The sequence below is a fragment of the Euprymna scolopes genome, chromosome 46 (genome assembly GCF_053919585.1).
Source record: "Euprymna scolopes isolate OS-2025 chromosome 46, ASM5391958v1, whole genome shotgun sequence".
NCBI classification, from domain to species: domain Eukaryota; kingdom Metazoa; phylum Mollusca; class Cephalopoda; order Sepiida; family Sepiolidae; genus Euprymna; species Euprymna scolopes.
The window spans coordinates 68,140,432-68,157,013 of NC_136527.1; the positions used below are offsets into that span (position 1 = coordinate 68,140,432).

The 16,582-nt window shown below is 30.5% G+C and overlaps 1 long non-coding RNA gene across 1 annotated transcript; it reads right to left on the reverse strand.

The window, feature by feature from the left end:
- Nucleotides 1-1,684: 1,684 nt before the first annotated feature.
- LOC145271310 (uncharacterized) lies at nucleotides 1,685-10,895 on the reverse strand. Its single transcript, XR_013865817.1, has 3 exons — nucleotides 10,750-10,895; nucleotides 9,651-9,772; nucleotides 1,685-3,920 (listed from the first exon to the last, which is right to left on the reverse strand). It is a non-coding gene; the product is annotated as an uncharacterized LOC145271310 (long non-coding RNA).
- Between the last annotated feature and the right edge of the window lie 5,687 nt (nucleotides 10,896-16,582).

Here is a 16,582-nt window from a genome sequence, read left to right on the forward strand (position 1 = left end):
CTTTTCTAGATAATAAAAGGATAAAGTCAACTTTTCTAGATAATAAAAGGATAAAGTCAACTTGCCTGTCTTCACGGTTACGTTTTACAGACTATCACTAATTGTTAGAAAAAAATGAGTGTTTCCACAACATTTGACTTTTTTATTGTTTTGCACAATGAAAAGTTTTATTGAAGGGCAAGTAACTCCTCTTTAAAGAAGAGCAGGTCATGTCATGACACACGCAACCATTGTATCATAATAGTAAAAGTATCCGTCATGAAGTTTGAACAAAAAAAAAAAATAAATAAATTGTATCAATGAGATGAGTATATAGAAAGAAGGTGTCGTTAATGTAATTTTTTTGTCATTTTTTTATGTTTTTTTTATAGCGGTCACAATTTTTATGAGGATGTTTTAGTTATGCTACAAATGAATCGATCGACTCAGCTTTTTGATGAAATCGGCTGCGAAATCTTTCTCGTTCACTGCACTTATGATAGCTGTAAAATGTTTCTTGTTTGTCTAATCTAGACACTGTTCGGTATCTTTAAAAAAAATTTTATCATTTTTTCTTGTTCAGGGTGACGAAAGTTAAACAGTTCCGACTGAGTAATTTCGTTAAATCTTATTCCGAATGGGGTTATACTGGGGTTATTACAAAATTAATGATGCCAGGGTCATGTCTTTGGCGATTGATCTACACATGCGTCTCTTTTTGTGTTTGATGATTTTAAGATTTTTTCACTGCATCTTCAATGTTATTATTGCATCCATTTTGTACAGCTGTTGGAGTGTATGATCACAATATTTGATTTTTAAGATGCTTGTATTACTAGGGCCACAAGGTTTGCAGGCAGTTGATTGCAGACTGATGTGATTATAATTCCAGTAAAGAACAATTAGGAAATTCGTGTAATGTTTATGTTTTTGATGATGCATAATTTTACTATAGTCCATTTTATTTGATCTTTATATAAGGTTCCAGATGTTCTTTAATTATTTAAAGATATCGTTGTCAATACTGACATTGTATGGCGTTATTCTTCTTCCTAAAATCTTGACGCGTAGGCTTCTTGCATTTCCCTATTTGTTTGGACATGTCTCAGCTTCAAAGTGTTGGGTTGAAATCGCAGGTAATAATAATTACTTAACAGAAATAGCGATGCAAACTCTACTTTAATTCTAAAAACAGCATTGAAGTTTTTGTCAGCTAACACATAATGTTGAATATTATTTGTTCTCAAATTGTGTAACATATCGTAAAACAAATCATGAAATCTTAAGAAATATTAAACTTTGAACACTGGAAAAATTATAAGAAATTATATTTGACAAATGTGCAATTCATTTGTGATCATAATAAAATCATAGGTTTGTACATTTTTTTTCAGAAACTTGGGATTAAAATTGTGTAAATTTTATATTTTATTATCAACTATATAAAATATTAAAAATATGACTATTTGTTAGGCAAGACAAGATTCAAGCCGTAATACAGAATAATATTTATCAGGCATTGAGAAATAATTCTTAAAATAACAAACTCAAAATGTGATAGCGTGTTTATTTGAATATTAAAACATATGTTATCGGCTTTTGAAGCTTTTTAAGATTATATACGACACTACTTGAACATTTACCTCTAGTATTATATTTTAGAAAAAAGTCAATGTGTGCGATTTCCTTCCTTATATACTCCAAAACGGCTTAATCTAAATTCTGCAAATTTTACGCAAGACTAATTTATATGTCTGGCAGTGTTCTTAAATGAAGCTCATCCGATAAGTAGCGAGAATTGAAAAAAAAAATCCGATCTTAAAAATAGTTTTTCTTTCTCATTAGTAAAAAATCATAATTTTTACAGGAAAATACTTAAGTTACACCGGCCAAGGAAGATAAAAGTTTAACAAATTTCTTCTGAAAAAAAAAAAAACAGATTTATTATAATCTGTAGATATAGCCTATCGTTAGAGCATTCGATTGCAGATCGAATGATCCCCCGTCCAAGTTCAGGTGTACCCCACTATTTTATTTTATTTTTTTTCTTATCAATGAGTTCAACTTACGATAAAAGAAAAGGCACCATTTAAAATCGCTGCAAATCATTTCTTCGTGTGCATATTTTAAAACTAAACAATCAGCATCGTCAAGTCCAAATATCAGCTGATGTGATATTGTAAACAAACACAGACGGAATTTGATGAACGACATTATCATTATTATTTATTTATTTGCGAATTAGTCCATCGGGTGAATCATTCTTTGTAATATATAATAATAAAAAGATGATCGAGTCTGCAATAATAGATATGTATGTATGCAATCTGCATAAATTAAAATATCATGTTTAAGCGTATTGTACAACCGGGCAATGCCGGGCTGCCAGCTAGTATAAATATAACTAAGAGCCAAACAAAACAAGTAAATGTTTGTTCATTAAAGTTAAATTCTTTGTTAAAATTATCTTGAATTTATATTGCTGGAGATGAGGCATCTCTTCGGATGACAGACATTAACCCGCTTTTTAGAGATTTCAACTGAAATATTTTAGGTTATTCTAACCGTCCACTTGTGTGAAATATTTAGTATATCTCCTGCACATTTTAAACCAGAAAGGTTGGATCTTATTTCCTAGGCCAATTTGCTGCCGTACATAAAAGTTTAGTATATTGTTAGTTTGATTGAGGAGTTCGACTAGAGTTTCTACATTATCCATATTAAGCCATAAAATCATGTGTAATATCTGTTTGATTGTCGGCGTTTAAATTATTTGTGTCACTTTTTTTTTTCATTTTTCTTAAACTTTTTTCTTCTAGGGGGTGGGACATCCAACCAGATGTCTGGCATTTACCCCTATTTTAGTGAGTCCAACCAAGAGATCTTTTCAGGATTCTAGTCGTCCCTTTCAGTGCAATGGTTTGTATTTCACTTGCACTTGCTTCACCGGGTATGATTGCTCTGTACTTAAGTAGCAAGTATTTGTGTCACCAGTGTGTCTCTTTATGTGCCTTCTTGAATTTGTTCTTGCTGCAATGACCGAGGTACGCACTTCACTAACAGAAGGTTCTTTGTGCTTGTGTGTCCGTATATATTTTTGTAATGTGGATTTGTGTGAATATGAAGAGTTACACTCCTCACAAGAATAAGTTTTTTCTCATTTATTTTACTTTTGTTCGTTTGAAGAGATCAAGGGGCTCCTTCCTGGGGCTAACACTTTATTCTATTATAATTTACATTTATATCCGAGGCATCTTTAAGAATAGACACTGTTCCCTTTATGGCTGCTATCAGTATTTCCTTCCAGCTTAGTTTTCCAGGGATTGCTTCTAAGTATTTTTAGTGTGTGTTTGCATGTGTACTGTTAAATGATCGTTTCTTGCAAACGCAGAACGACACACTTCACATTCAAAAGATTTTTCCTTTTTTTTTCATTTTTCTTCCTTTGAATATTGTAATGCTGGGGATGGGGCAGCCAAACCAGCTGCCAACGTTGCCCCGCTTTTTTCCTTAGTGTGTGTCTGCATGTGGCTCGTTAAATGGTGTTCACTTGCAAACCCAAAATAACAAATTTCACAAACAAAAGGTTTTTCAATTCCGTGTGTCCTGTTATGCTTTTTTCTTAAAGCAATCAGGTTTGCTAAATAACACTTTTCACATGGATAATGATTTACGTCAGTGTTTGTCGGCATGTCCATATTTTTAATATAATTTTATGAATGTTTTAAACTATACAAATTGTGATTTTTCTTGTATTTGTTGACGTGTAACAAATGTTCAAATCATGAAGTATACACCTCTGAAGCCTAAGTTTCTATCGAGGGTTTCTTTCTATTTTTTGTAAATGAACTTGTTCAGGAAAATATTTTTCTCCTTATAAACAAAGACACCGTTTTATTGCGTAAATATTTTAAAAAATCCTTTGTTGTTCATCCATGTACCTGTGAATAAAAAGGAGTTTTATTAATGAAAAATATTATAAATGTACATTTTTCTCATTATTTTAAAACATTTATTAAATTTATTTATTTATAAAAAACTGATTTCAATAATTTTATGAATTTGTAAGACTTATAGTTGTGTTGCGGTTAATTTAAATGTATTTTAATCGATACATTTTATACAAATGTTAAATTTTATGCTATTTTTACTTATTATCACCTACTTTGAAAATTGAACTTTTAACTTGCAGACAAATAAGAGAATACATTACATAAATATATTAAGTTTTTTTTTAAATTAAAAGAAAGAATATATACATTTTAAAGCAAATGATGACCCTTAACTACATTCTTAAATTTTTTGTTTTGTATGTTTTTAGGTGATCACGTGTGTAAACTATGAAAACCTTGTATAATTACTTCAATATTTAGAAGAAAGTACCTGTTTCGCATATGAAGATAGCGTAAAACTAACATATTTTCGGTCGACTGCCAAAGCAAATAGTGATTTGTGTGCATTTAAAAAGAATTGCTTTTTAAGAAAGAATTTTTGTCTACGTTTCTTGAAGTTCGGTAGAAAGTAGTTTGGGGACGATTAATCGGTGCCTGAATGGGGAATCGGAAAAATCGGAACTTTCAGGCTATCGAAATCTTTATCGGAAAAAATACTAATTTCCGATTCCAAAGTAGATTCCTCCAAAAAAACATGTTTAATTTAATTTGACATTGTTGGCACTGAAGATAAAACCAATAAATGTTCATCATTTTAAGTACCTAGTAATATTAAAATCTATATTCATAATAACATAAAACACGATGTAAATTTATTTTACTTGTGGAAAAAAATATGTTGGCTTTTTTTCCGTTATTGAAAAACCTGACACAAAAAATGCTTTAAAGAACTTCGAGGTTTTTTACTTTACGCTTGACAGATTTTGATTACTTTGATTCCGGCATCTTCTGTCTTTTAGTAGTGTTTACTTGTCATAAAAAGCAACTATTCGATATGCTGATAAAAGTACATAAACTCAAATCAAGTTATGAATGATCCGTGATTGTAAATGAAACAATTTTATCAGTTAAGTTTATATTCTTCCCGCTGATAACACTGACGCAAATATACAGATGGAGACTGAAAATTTGTCTAACAAAAATGTAAGTGCATATTTTTTTAAATTGAAAATATATTTTATTAAAATGCTTTTCTTATATTTCGTTTCATAGTTAAATTTTATATCTTCATGAAAATATAAAAGTTAAGTGGATTATTTTACTATATAAAAATTATTGTTATAGTCCTCTATGAAAGTCTTCACAAAATCCTTCTAATAAAAAGTGAAATTATTTTCATGAAAATATAAAAGTGGATTATTTTACTATATAAAAATTATTGTTGTAATCTTATATGAAAGTCTTCAAAAATCCTTCTAATCAAAAGTTAAGTGGATTATTTTACTATATAAAAATTATTGTTGTAATCTTATATGAAAGTCTTCAAAAAATCCTTCTAATCAAAAGTGAAATTACGTATCAACAGCCCGATTTCTGAGCTAGTCTCGTCTTTTAGGACGGTTTTCTGTATATTTTAGGGGCAATGTCATTAACTTTTTAAAATGATTGTGATTTGACTATCATTCCAGTCAGACTTGGGTTTAGTGTTAAAGAATTAACTTCATAGAAGAAACTGAACCCACTAGTCTAAATTCGAAAATAATGTTTTCAATTTTTCTATTTTCTTTTAGAATGTTCAGTCAAACATAAAAAGGTAGAAACTCATTTTGGAATGCAATTATTTAGTTATGGGTGTTGTAGCGGTCCCAGAAAACTCCGTTTTTTGCCGATCTATTATTGAATAAATATCGATTGAAAACATATTTATGAACGTTCTTACAAGAGATTGTTTTTATAAAGAGTACACCACGCATACTATTTTTTTTAATTTTTACTTCTTTACTGTTTTAAAAAAAGACATATTGATTTTTCTAAGTGTTCGTTATCTACCTAGTTTCCGAGCTTTAGTGGTTTCACTTGTTTTAACGCGTTTATTCAGTTAAAAAACAAGTACAGTCGAGTGTTATGTGAGAACAAAATGTATGCGCCGTGAGAGAATCTCACCTTGAGTTTCGATAGTATTACAAAAATTGAAGGGGTTGTATTTCTATACACAGATTACAAAAAGTTTTTAAATGTATGTAACAATATGTGTATCAGAATTTTAGGGGAATTTTTGACACCCCTAACACGAAACTGCGAATAAAATATAAAAAAGACCACGTAATTTCACTTTTAAAAGTGGGTTTATTTTTTTATGGATTATAATAATATATAATTATATAATAGTTTATTTTGCAAGTATACTTGCAAAATAAACTATTAAAGTTGTATAAAAAGTAATAGAAATATTATTTTCTAAAAACAGTAATGAAATCAATTGAATTTTACGAGGTAAGTATTTTTCAATTTTTAAATTTGAAAATCTATCAAAGTTTTTTCTATTGATTCAATTTTTACGATGTTTTCAGGGTCAATGAAATTTTATGCTCTTTCCAATAAACCGAATATAAAATTTTAGAGAAACGTTTTGTTTTTAATTCACGCTGCTCATTTTGAAATGCCTATTAAAAAGTAAATAATTTACTCATTAAAGTTTTATATATCACAAATTGAAGATGAAAGATCAATAAATAATATATTCAAATTTAAAACAAAAAAGAAGTGTGTTTTTTTTTTTAGAAATTTACCTGTAAAGTCCGTAGTTTAAAACTTTTTCTAAAGAACTTTTTTTATGAAACCTTGGTCCTTTCTCCTTTAATTGAAAAAGGAAATTGGGGTTTGATTGCATTTTTCGAGTAGTTATAAGCTTGGAAAGACAGTCTCTGACACAGCTAATGTAACAATTAAATATCAAAACACAATAAAAATTAACTTACTACCTAACTTGTTAAGTTTAGTATTTTTATTCATGCTTATTCAGTTCGAAAAAAGAAAAAGAAAAGCTGGCCACGGTGTCTTTGAGGACTCAATAATCACTTCAAAATAAGAAATAGAACAAAATGATGGTAAAAACCCACCCAATAAATATTACAGTGACATTTATTGGGTGGCTTTCTACTACAATTTTGATAACTTTTTCGAATCCATATGTATATTAAAATAAACCCGAAATATGTTAAACATTTCAAAAAAAAAAAAATATTGTTAATCACCGTTTTTATAGAAAAATATCCATTGATGTCAGCCTACCGCTACGAATTGTAAACGGGGGCATGTGACCGAGAAAAACCTAAAGTAAGAATAAGGGAGACCTTTCCTACAAGAGAACCATATTTTTTCAAAAAAATATCTATACGCATTTATTTGTTGTAAAAAGATAAAATCGATTTTTCACACAATATATGTCACGGTAACATATATTGCGTTTCTATGTTACAGTATTTTGTTTAAAGCATTATTAGAACTTCAAGTATTTCGGGTGTCAGTTTTTGCCACCATTTTCTTGTTCATACCCACCGATGATCGACTGTGTATGTTTTTCGGGTAAATGTTACCTTACGCTACAACAGAACAACGATCACTCTAATTTGTTTTGTTGCTTTAGAGGTATTCGAGGTCGCTTACAACGGATCTGATAATCGAACCCGTCGCAAATTTACCGTTTGCATGGTATGAACCCCTGGGACTATCTTCACCATTTCGCCGAGTTCAGTAGTTTATTCCTATCACATCGCAGAGGAATCTTTAGCAGACATTTGAAATAAGAAAGTTGTTTTTTTTGTAATTGATGTGTGTGTGTTACAGAGTTTTTAATACTTTTCAATTGATTTAAAAAAAAAAAGTTTTCACAAGCGGTTTGCTAAAAATATTATTGATTTTGTTCTTTTTTCGGGGATACTAAATTATAGAACTTGTGTAGTTTAACAGGCGCTTCTACAGTTTAATTAACCGTCATTCCGTAAGTAACGCGCCTAGATTTACAGAGTAGAATACTGTTTAACAGTATTGATTTATTTTTATTTCGGACTACTAGTCTCATCTTTATTAGTTGTTGTTTTCCATTTTTTATTGGATTGTTTATTCACAACGTTTCGGCCAACTAATTCCTCTGGCCTTCGTCAGGTGGTAACCGCGACGGATAGGAACTTCGAATCTCCTAACTGCATTCTCAGCCATCACTGCCATCCGTAGTTGTCGTCTCACCACATTTTTAATAAATTAATATATATAATGCTCATCTCAAAAATGAATTCCAATTAAGGAATAATATATATATATATATACATACACCAATCGGTACTGACCCGACTATGGAAGATCAGATAATAAATAAACGTGGATTTATAAGATCAAAAAGAATCCAACCTTGATCGCCCTTCGGGGCCCGTGGTGCAGTTGATAGAGACGTTGAATCTCTACAGTTCCAGATGAACATTGAAGATAGCGGTTTCAATCCCACCCAAAAGCGTGCCAGAGGTTAATTGGCAAAAAAAAAAAAAAAAAAATGTGGTGAGACGGCAACAACTACGGATGACAGTGATGACAACTTTTTCGAGTCTATGTGTACAGTAATACAAACCCTTAATTTACAACAACAGTAAACAATTTTATTTTATTATTTGGACTATATGCTCATATAGTTTTTCTACGACGTTTCGGTCAATTACACCTTTGGCCTTCATCAGGTTTACCGCAACTGGATAGGCATGTCAAATCCCGTTGCTGTTAACCTGGCGAAGGATAGAGGTATAATTAGCAGAAACGTCGTATAAAAACAACTAGAAGATAAGGATGATAGTCCAAATAATTAAATAAAATCAATTATACAAATTTACTCATCTCCAAAATAATTTAAAAATAAATAATTCAAGAATATAACTGCAAATAAGTAAAAAATATATTTGTTCTAATACTATGTGTGGGAATAGTCTCTTTTAAAAGCAGTATCTCCTTCAATAACGGCCATAAAATGTGTTTTCCATCGATATTTATTCAGTAATGGACGAGTTTTCCATTGGCGAGTTTCCTGGGCACCGAATTTTGTATAGAAATTATTGGTGAGATAAAAAAAAAAATGTTCGTTATTCAAGATAAAAAAAACTGACGCAGACAAATTGTTAGGTGATTTTTAAATAAGAAATCTGGCATTATTATGCAATGTGTAGTCTCGTTTTTGAACTGAATAAACGTTTTAAAATAAGTGAAAAATCATTGTTCTCTGTGATGAGTAAAGCTCCAAATATCGAACCATTAAGCAAACTTCAATCGACACCATTTAATGAAATCATTCGATAGCGACGGCGGTGGTCTCGTGTGCAATAGTTTGGTTTTCTTCGGCCGCTTTTGTTATTAGAATCGGAATCGTAAGGAATCAGAAAATTAGAACGGAATCGGTAATTGTATCGGAATAAGGGAATAAATACTCTTTTAATAACAGAAAATAGATTTGGACAAACTAAGCTTCAACCTCCGTATGTTTTAAATAAGGACTAAAACGTAAATTAATGCAAAACAATAAAATATACAACGTTTTTGTAAGATTTATTCATGTTGTACATTTTTTACAACGAAACATTTTTTTAAATACATTTTATTAACAATTAAAATTAACTGGAGAGAAACATTTTTAAAATTTAATAAAAACATAACAAATTAGAGAATAAAATGTGATAATTTGGAAAAGTTTAAAAAACATATTTACAAATATTAAACAAATTAAAATAATATCAAACTTACTTTTATCCAATCTTATTTCGATTTGCTTGTATGGTGGATACTTTGTCGGTTTTGCTTGCTGCGAATGACATGATTAAGTGAATCAAGTGGAGTTTATATTGGAATTGTTGGCGCATGCCCAACTGGTCCAAAAAAAAAGAAGAAAAGAAAAAAAGGACATGTTTAAATATTAAAGAAAATTATTCATAATTATTTCTTACGGAGAATTTAAAAATGAGACAATGAATTGATAAATTGGAATCTGGGCATATGCAGAGATGGAAATAAATGTAAAAATGACTTTAACAAATTCTGGAATAAGATAGATGCTTAAAAACATTAAATCATTTTTTTTAATTGAAAAGAAATTTATATCGATATTTACAAACAAGAGGAAATTATAGATGTTAAACTGCTATTTTTCTAACACAAAAAGTGCAATTCTACTTTTTTAAAAAACTTATTTTTCCAATTACATCTTAATACAAAAAAAAAACTTGGAGACAAACTACAAACAATTATTTTGAAGCAGAAGGTCAATTTGGCATAAATGTTTAACATAAAATAATCACATTTCTGAACAATTACACTGGTTTACAAAGAAATTTAGGCAAGTAAAAAAAACATCCGTTTTTACTTAATTTGGGGTTGAATTCAAATTTGAAATTCGTTTTTCTCATCACATCTAGTGATGCATAGTGTGCATTTTGTGCATAAAAGCATTTACAAATTCAGGTTAATTTTAATGTTGTGAGACTTCTGGCTTATTTTGTAGTTATTATGCACTAAGTGATAGCATTACATATTATATATATATATATATATATATATATATATATATATATATATATATATATATATATATATATATATACACGAGACGGATTTTGACAGTTAAAGCTGCAGGTCTCACTCCACATCCAATAGTGCTCTGGAAGTCATTGGAAGATTTTGTCTCGCTGGCAGGCGGGGCTGAAGGTTGCTGTCCCTAAACTATCGTGTTACACATCTTTTGGGTTGCTAGAGTGCATATTTTCTTGCCTTGCATATGATTTAGTTGTACTTTGTTATATCTTAAGATTCGCCAATGGCTTCAAGCACGTTAAAACATCGGGGATACCTTAACAAGGCCAATTCTTTCTGCTATGTGTATGGGGACTTCACAACAGTTTCACAGCTCGAACCATCATTTCTCTCCTCAGAACCGCCTACTTTCACTATTTTGACTGTAAAATTGGTCCCCATGTCTTAATGCTGCTAATCTCAAAGAGGTCATATTTGTCGGACCTCTGATCTGAGAAGTGCTGATTTTGAGGAGCTTCTTAACCTAAAGGAAAGGAAATGAAAGCATGGGAAGCAATTAAGTCGGCCTGTAGTCAATTCCTTGGTAACACGCGTGTACCAAATTACCTAGCCTGTGTTGAGAAGTTGCTACGGTCTTATGAGGATCTGGAGTGCCGAATGTCAATCAAGATTCATTTTATCCATTCCTACTTCAATTTCTTCCTGCCAAACCTTGGAGCAGCGAGTGATGAGCATGGAGAAAGATTCCACCAAGACATTACGAATATGGAGAGCAACTATCAAAGCAAATGGAAACCCGGCATGGTGGGGAACTTCTGTTGGGATACTCTTGCGTGACATTCCAGAGGCAAAATACACCAAATAGACTTTTGACTGTCTGTGGTATTTTGAATTGTGTAATTGTGTCATCCAAGTATATTGATTCAATCAGTGGTTTTTATCCACCCTGATTTATCTGTTATAACTGCTGCAACTTTTGAAATATTCACATATTTTCTGTTTATACAAAAATGAGACTAGTTAAAAGCCAAAAATCTAGCGGTGATAGAGCAAAACTATTTATCAATTTAAATTGAGCACACCAAAATTAACAAAAAAAATCCAACTATCCCTATTCTTGCCTCAAACCAAATAAAAAAAATTTTTTGTAAACAGTGTTATTTAATCAAATAACGTTTTAATGGCATAAATTATATTGTTTTTATTAATGAAGATAATTTGAGCGCTTTTGGGAAGGGCGGACAAAAGTATCCTTAAATCTATGTCTGACTGGTACTTCTCTTGAAGAAATAAAACAAAATCCTTGTTCCGTATAAAATCGTCACATGTCGTTCAAACTTTATCTGGCCAGAATGTGGTTGAACATTTTAGGGGTTTGATGCTTTTAGGGAACAGCCTAAGAAAATAAATAATTCAATACAAGCTTCTGGAATGACGAACGCAACAACTTCATAAAATGTAACATAGAAAAGGTTTATTAAGGAGAATGTTCACCGGGTGATATGTTCCTGGTCAAAAGCTGGACTCCGGCTACCTGGTGATATCACGGTAGTTATGCCAAGTGGGATCGTCAATACCGGATGAAATAACACCGAGGTGGAGAGAGCGAAGAAAAACGGTCCGTTCTGTTTGGTGTCTCCTTCAAACCGGATGCTGGCCGATTTGCTTAGAGGATAGAAAGGATCGGTGCGCCGCACCCCTGATTGGTCAATATCTGGCCAAATGGCAAAGGGGAGAGGCATTGATTCGTGAAAGAAAAAAGTTCTATTTGGTCTGCTACACCGTCTTCCAAATGAGTTACATATTGTTCCAACTTTATCTGGTCGGAATGTGGTTCACCATCTCTCAAATAAGTTATGTATTATGCTTGTCTCTAAATTATTCACCCACAAATTAGTAAGTCAGTTGATATAAAATAACACTAGTATTTCTCTAGTTGTATGATTTGTTCAGTACTTGAACCACTGACAAATGTACTATCAAATCCGTATCTTTGATTTACCATTTTTATATGCATATATATATATATATATATATATATATATATATATATATATATATATATATATATATATATATATATATATATAATTGTGTCGATACTTTTATTTTTCTTACTTTCCACTGTCAAAATCACCTTTAAAATGACAACTTTTACCGGTTTTGGGTATGCTGAAAACAAATATCGCATTTAAGTTTTCTGCAAACAAACAGTTTTCGAGATATTAAGAAATGTAATTCCTTTCATTATATATGGTGGGCACTGTTGAATGAATAAGCACGCAGCAGAAGTACACTCGAGCTTGTGCGCACAACAATGGCCCTACGAAGGTCAGGGAACACACTGCAAACTAATACATAATCTTATTCCCCCCCCCCCTTTTTTTTACAAAATTTAATGTTTAAAATACTTGTCTCTATGTTCTTGCTTAATGAAATTTTTATGTAAAACTTTATATCATTTCAATTGAATTTGCAAAATGCAAATGGCGTCGTACTAATAAAATGTACGATTTATTTTGTCTTTAATTTGTTAGTAACATAAAATTCATTTAATCTTTTTATAACTCTGTGATATGTAATAATTTTATTTTATTTAAAAAAATTAAATCGAAATAAAAAAAATGTATTAGTTTTGTTCAAATCAAATTTATTTTATCCTTTTGGTTGTTTTTTTTTTCATACAAAATATGGATTTATTGCGGGCTTGTGTGTTCGTTAAAACCTAGGGTTACTTAGTTTAAAATTGTTTCACAAACTTAGCATGTATAAATATTATTAAAGTTCATATCATTTGAATTATTTTCTCACCTTGACGGCGAAAGACTCTAAGAAAGATAAATGGGATAGACGTGAGCAGGAAGCAGAACTACATTTCGAATGATGGTGACTATGAAGAAAAAAGTTGTTTTTTTTTAAGGTGGTCACCACTTATCAACACCCGAATTCACTATTGCGTGTACAGTACGTTAGTGTTGAGATTTGATAGTGTCTTACTTAAGGGGGCGGTTTGTCAGGAATTTGTTTATGTTGTACTTGAAAACATCCAAGTTATAGTCAGGTGGGAAACAGGCAAAAGGAAGAGAGTTCCACAGGCGTGCACTTCTAAGAAAGAAACTTTGTTCATGGAATCTACGTTTTGGTTTTGGCACAGATAAAGAGTGGGGAAATTTTTGACAGTGGTTTCAGCTAGACGGGTGTTTTTCGTGAAAGATTGGCGAGAGGGTACCAGGGATTGGAGCTCAGACAAGCACTTTCCATAGAAGTTTGGAACAAAAAAGGTCGCTTGCTTTACTATTGGATCGACCCTCGTAATAATTATTGAAGCTTAAAAATATTGACGTTACATAAGGGTGCACCTTACAAATTGCACACGTAAAAATGGGGCACGTGAATGAATAAGAAAAATTGGAACAAAGGAAAAATGAATTTGTTGCAGAAAATTAAAATCGTTCAGCAAAGGATGATATGAGGCAAACTCTTTGTTTTAAATAGAAACTAAAGCTGGAAAATGACTTGCCTTACCAATAACGTTAAGTGTGAATGGTAATTACCATCCCAAAGCGAAATTATGGATAGAGAGTAAATTTTTACATAAATTCTTCAGGAATTAGATCTTATAACAATTTAGCAAACCGCGACATTTTTTCTTCATTTAAGTAGTAAAGAAATACAATTTCGAAATGATAAAAAAAACCCAAGAAACTTTTCAACGGTTTCTGAACATTAAATATATACAGGTCGGTATATCGTCTTTTATACAATCGTTTAACTGTTAACTTTTTACTGGTTACTCTGTTCTCTGTTCTTTTTTTAATATATTGCAGCCATTTACAATTGTTTATTTGGTTTACATGTAACTTTCTCAGTGGAAAATAATTATAAATGATTTTCTTTAATATTTATACATGTCCTTTTCCCCCCTTTTTTTTGACCAGTTGGGCATGCGCCAACTATTCCAATATAAACTCCACGATATTCACTTAATCATGTCATTCGCAGCAAGCAAAACCGACGAAGTATCCACCCCACAAGCAAATCGAAATAAGATTGGATAAAAGTAAGTATAATATTATTTTAATTAGTTTAATATTTTGTAAATATGTTTTTTAAACTTTTCCAAATTATCACATTTTATTCCCTAATTTTTTATGTATTTATTAAATTTTTAAAATGTTTCTCTTCGGTTAATTTTAATTGTTAATAAAATGTATTTAAAAAACGGTTTCGTTATAAAAAATGTACAACATGAATAAATCTTACGAAAACGTTGTATATTTTATTGTTTTGTATTAATTTATGTTTTAGTCCTTATTTAAAACATACGGAGGATGAAGCTTAGTTCATCCAAATTTATTTTCTTTTATTAAAATATAAATACTTATTTTTTAAATATGGAGGATGATGTTCTGACTTTGGTTAAGAGATTTATTTTATTTGGGTGTCACCCAGACTTAGGGTTTGTAGCAATGTAAACGTACGGTTGTCTTTCTACTAAGGATGGGACGATTCTAATTTATTTCCCCCGATTTAGATACAATAACCGATTCCGTTCTAATTTTCCGATTCCTTACGATTTCGATTCTAATAACAAAAGCGGCCGAAGAAAATCCAACTATAGAAAACGAGACCACCGCCGTCGCTATCGAACGATTTCATTAAATGGCGTCGGTCTAAGTTTGTTTAATAGTTCGATATTTGGATATTTATCACAGAACAATGATTTTAAGATATAAATATATTATGCCAAATGTCTTATTTAAAAATTAACTAAAAATTTGTTTGCGTCAGTTTTTTTTTCTCTTGCCAGCGAGACAAAATCTTCCAATGACTTCCAGAGCAGTATTGGGTGTGGATTGAGACCTGCAGCCTTAACTGTCAAAATCCGTCTTGTGTATATATATATATATATATATATATATATATATAATGTAATGCTATCACTTACATTTAGTGCATAATAACTACAAAATAAGTCAGAAGTTCCACACCATTAAAATTAACCCTGAATTTATAAATTAGGTAAAAACGGATGTTTTTTTACTAGCCTAAATTTCTTTGTAAACCAGTGTAATTGTTCAGAAATGTGATTATGCCAAATTGATCTTCTGCTTCAAAATAATTGTTTGTAGTTTGTCTCCAAGTTTTTATTGTATTAACATGTAATTGGAAAAAAAGTTTTTTTTAAAGTAGAATTTCACTTTTTGTGGAAGAAAAATAGCAGTTTAACATCTATAATTTCCTCTTGTTTGTAAATATCGATATAAATTTCTTTTCAATTAAAAAAAATGATTTAATGTTTTTAAGCATCTATCTTATTCCAGAATTTGTTAAAGTCATTTTAACATTTAGTTCCATCTCTGCATTTGCCCAGATTCCAATTTATCAATTCATTGTCTTATTTTTAAATTCTCCGTAAGAAATAATTATGAATAATTTTCTTTAATATTTAAACATGTCCTTTTTTTTTTCTTCTTTTTTTTTTTTGGACCAGTTGGGAATGCGCCAACAATTCCAATATAAACTCCACTTGATTCACTTAATCATGTCATTCGCAGCAAGCAAAACCGACAAAGTACCCACCATACAAGCAAATCGAAATAAGATTGGATAAAAGTAAGTTTGATATTATTTTAATTTGTTTAATATATTAATAATAATTATGAATAATTTTCTTGAATATTTAAAGATGCCTTTTTTTTCTTTTTTTTTTTTTGACCAGTTGGGCATGCGCCAACAATTTCACGGGATTCACTTAATCATGTCATTCGCAGCAAGCAAAACCGACGAAGTCTCCACCACGCAAGCAAATTGAAATAAGATTGGATAAAAGTAAGTATAATATATTTGAATTAGTTTAATATTTTGTAAATATGTTTTTTAAACTTTTCTAAATTATCACATTTTATTCACTAATTTTTTATGTTTTTATTAAATTTTAAAAATGTTTCTCTTCGGTTAATTTTAATTAATAAAATGTATTGAAAAAAAATGTTTCATTGTAAAAAAAAAAAAAAAGTACATGAAAAAATCTTACGAAAACGTTGTATATTGTATTGTTTTGTATCAATTTATGTTTTAGTCCTTATTTAAAACATACGGAGGTTTAAGCTTAGTTCGTCCAAATTTATTTTCTGTTTTTAAGAGTA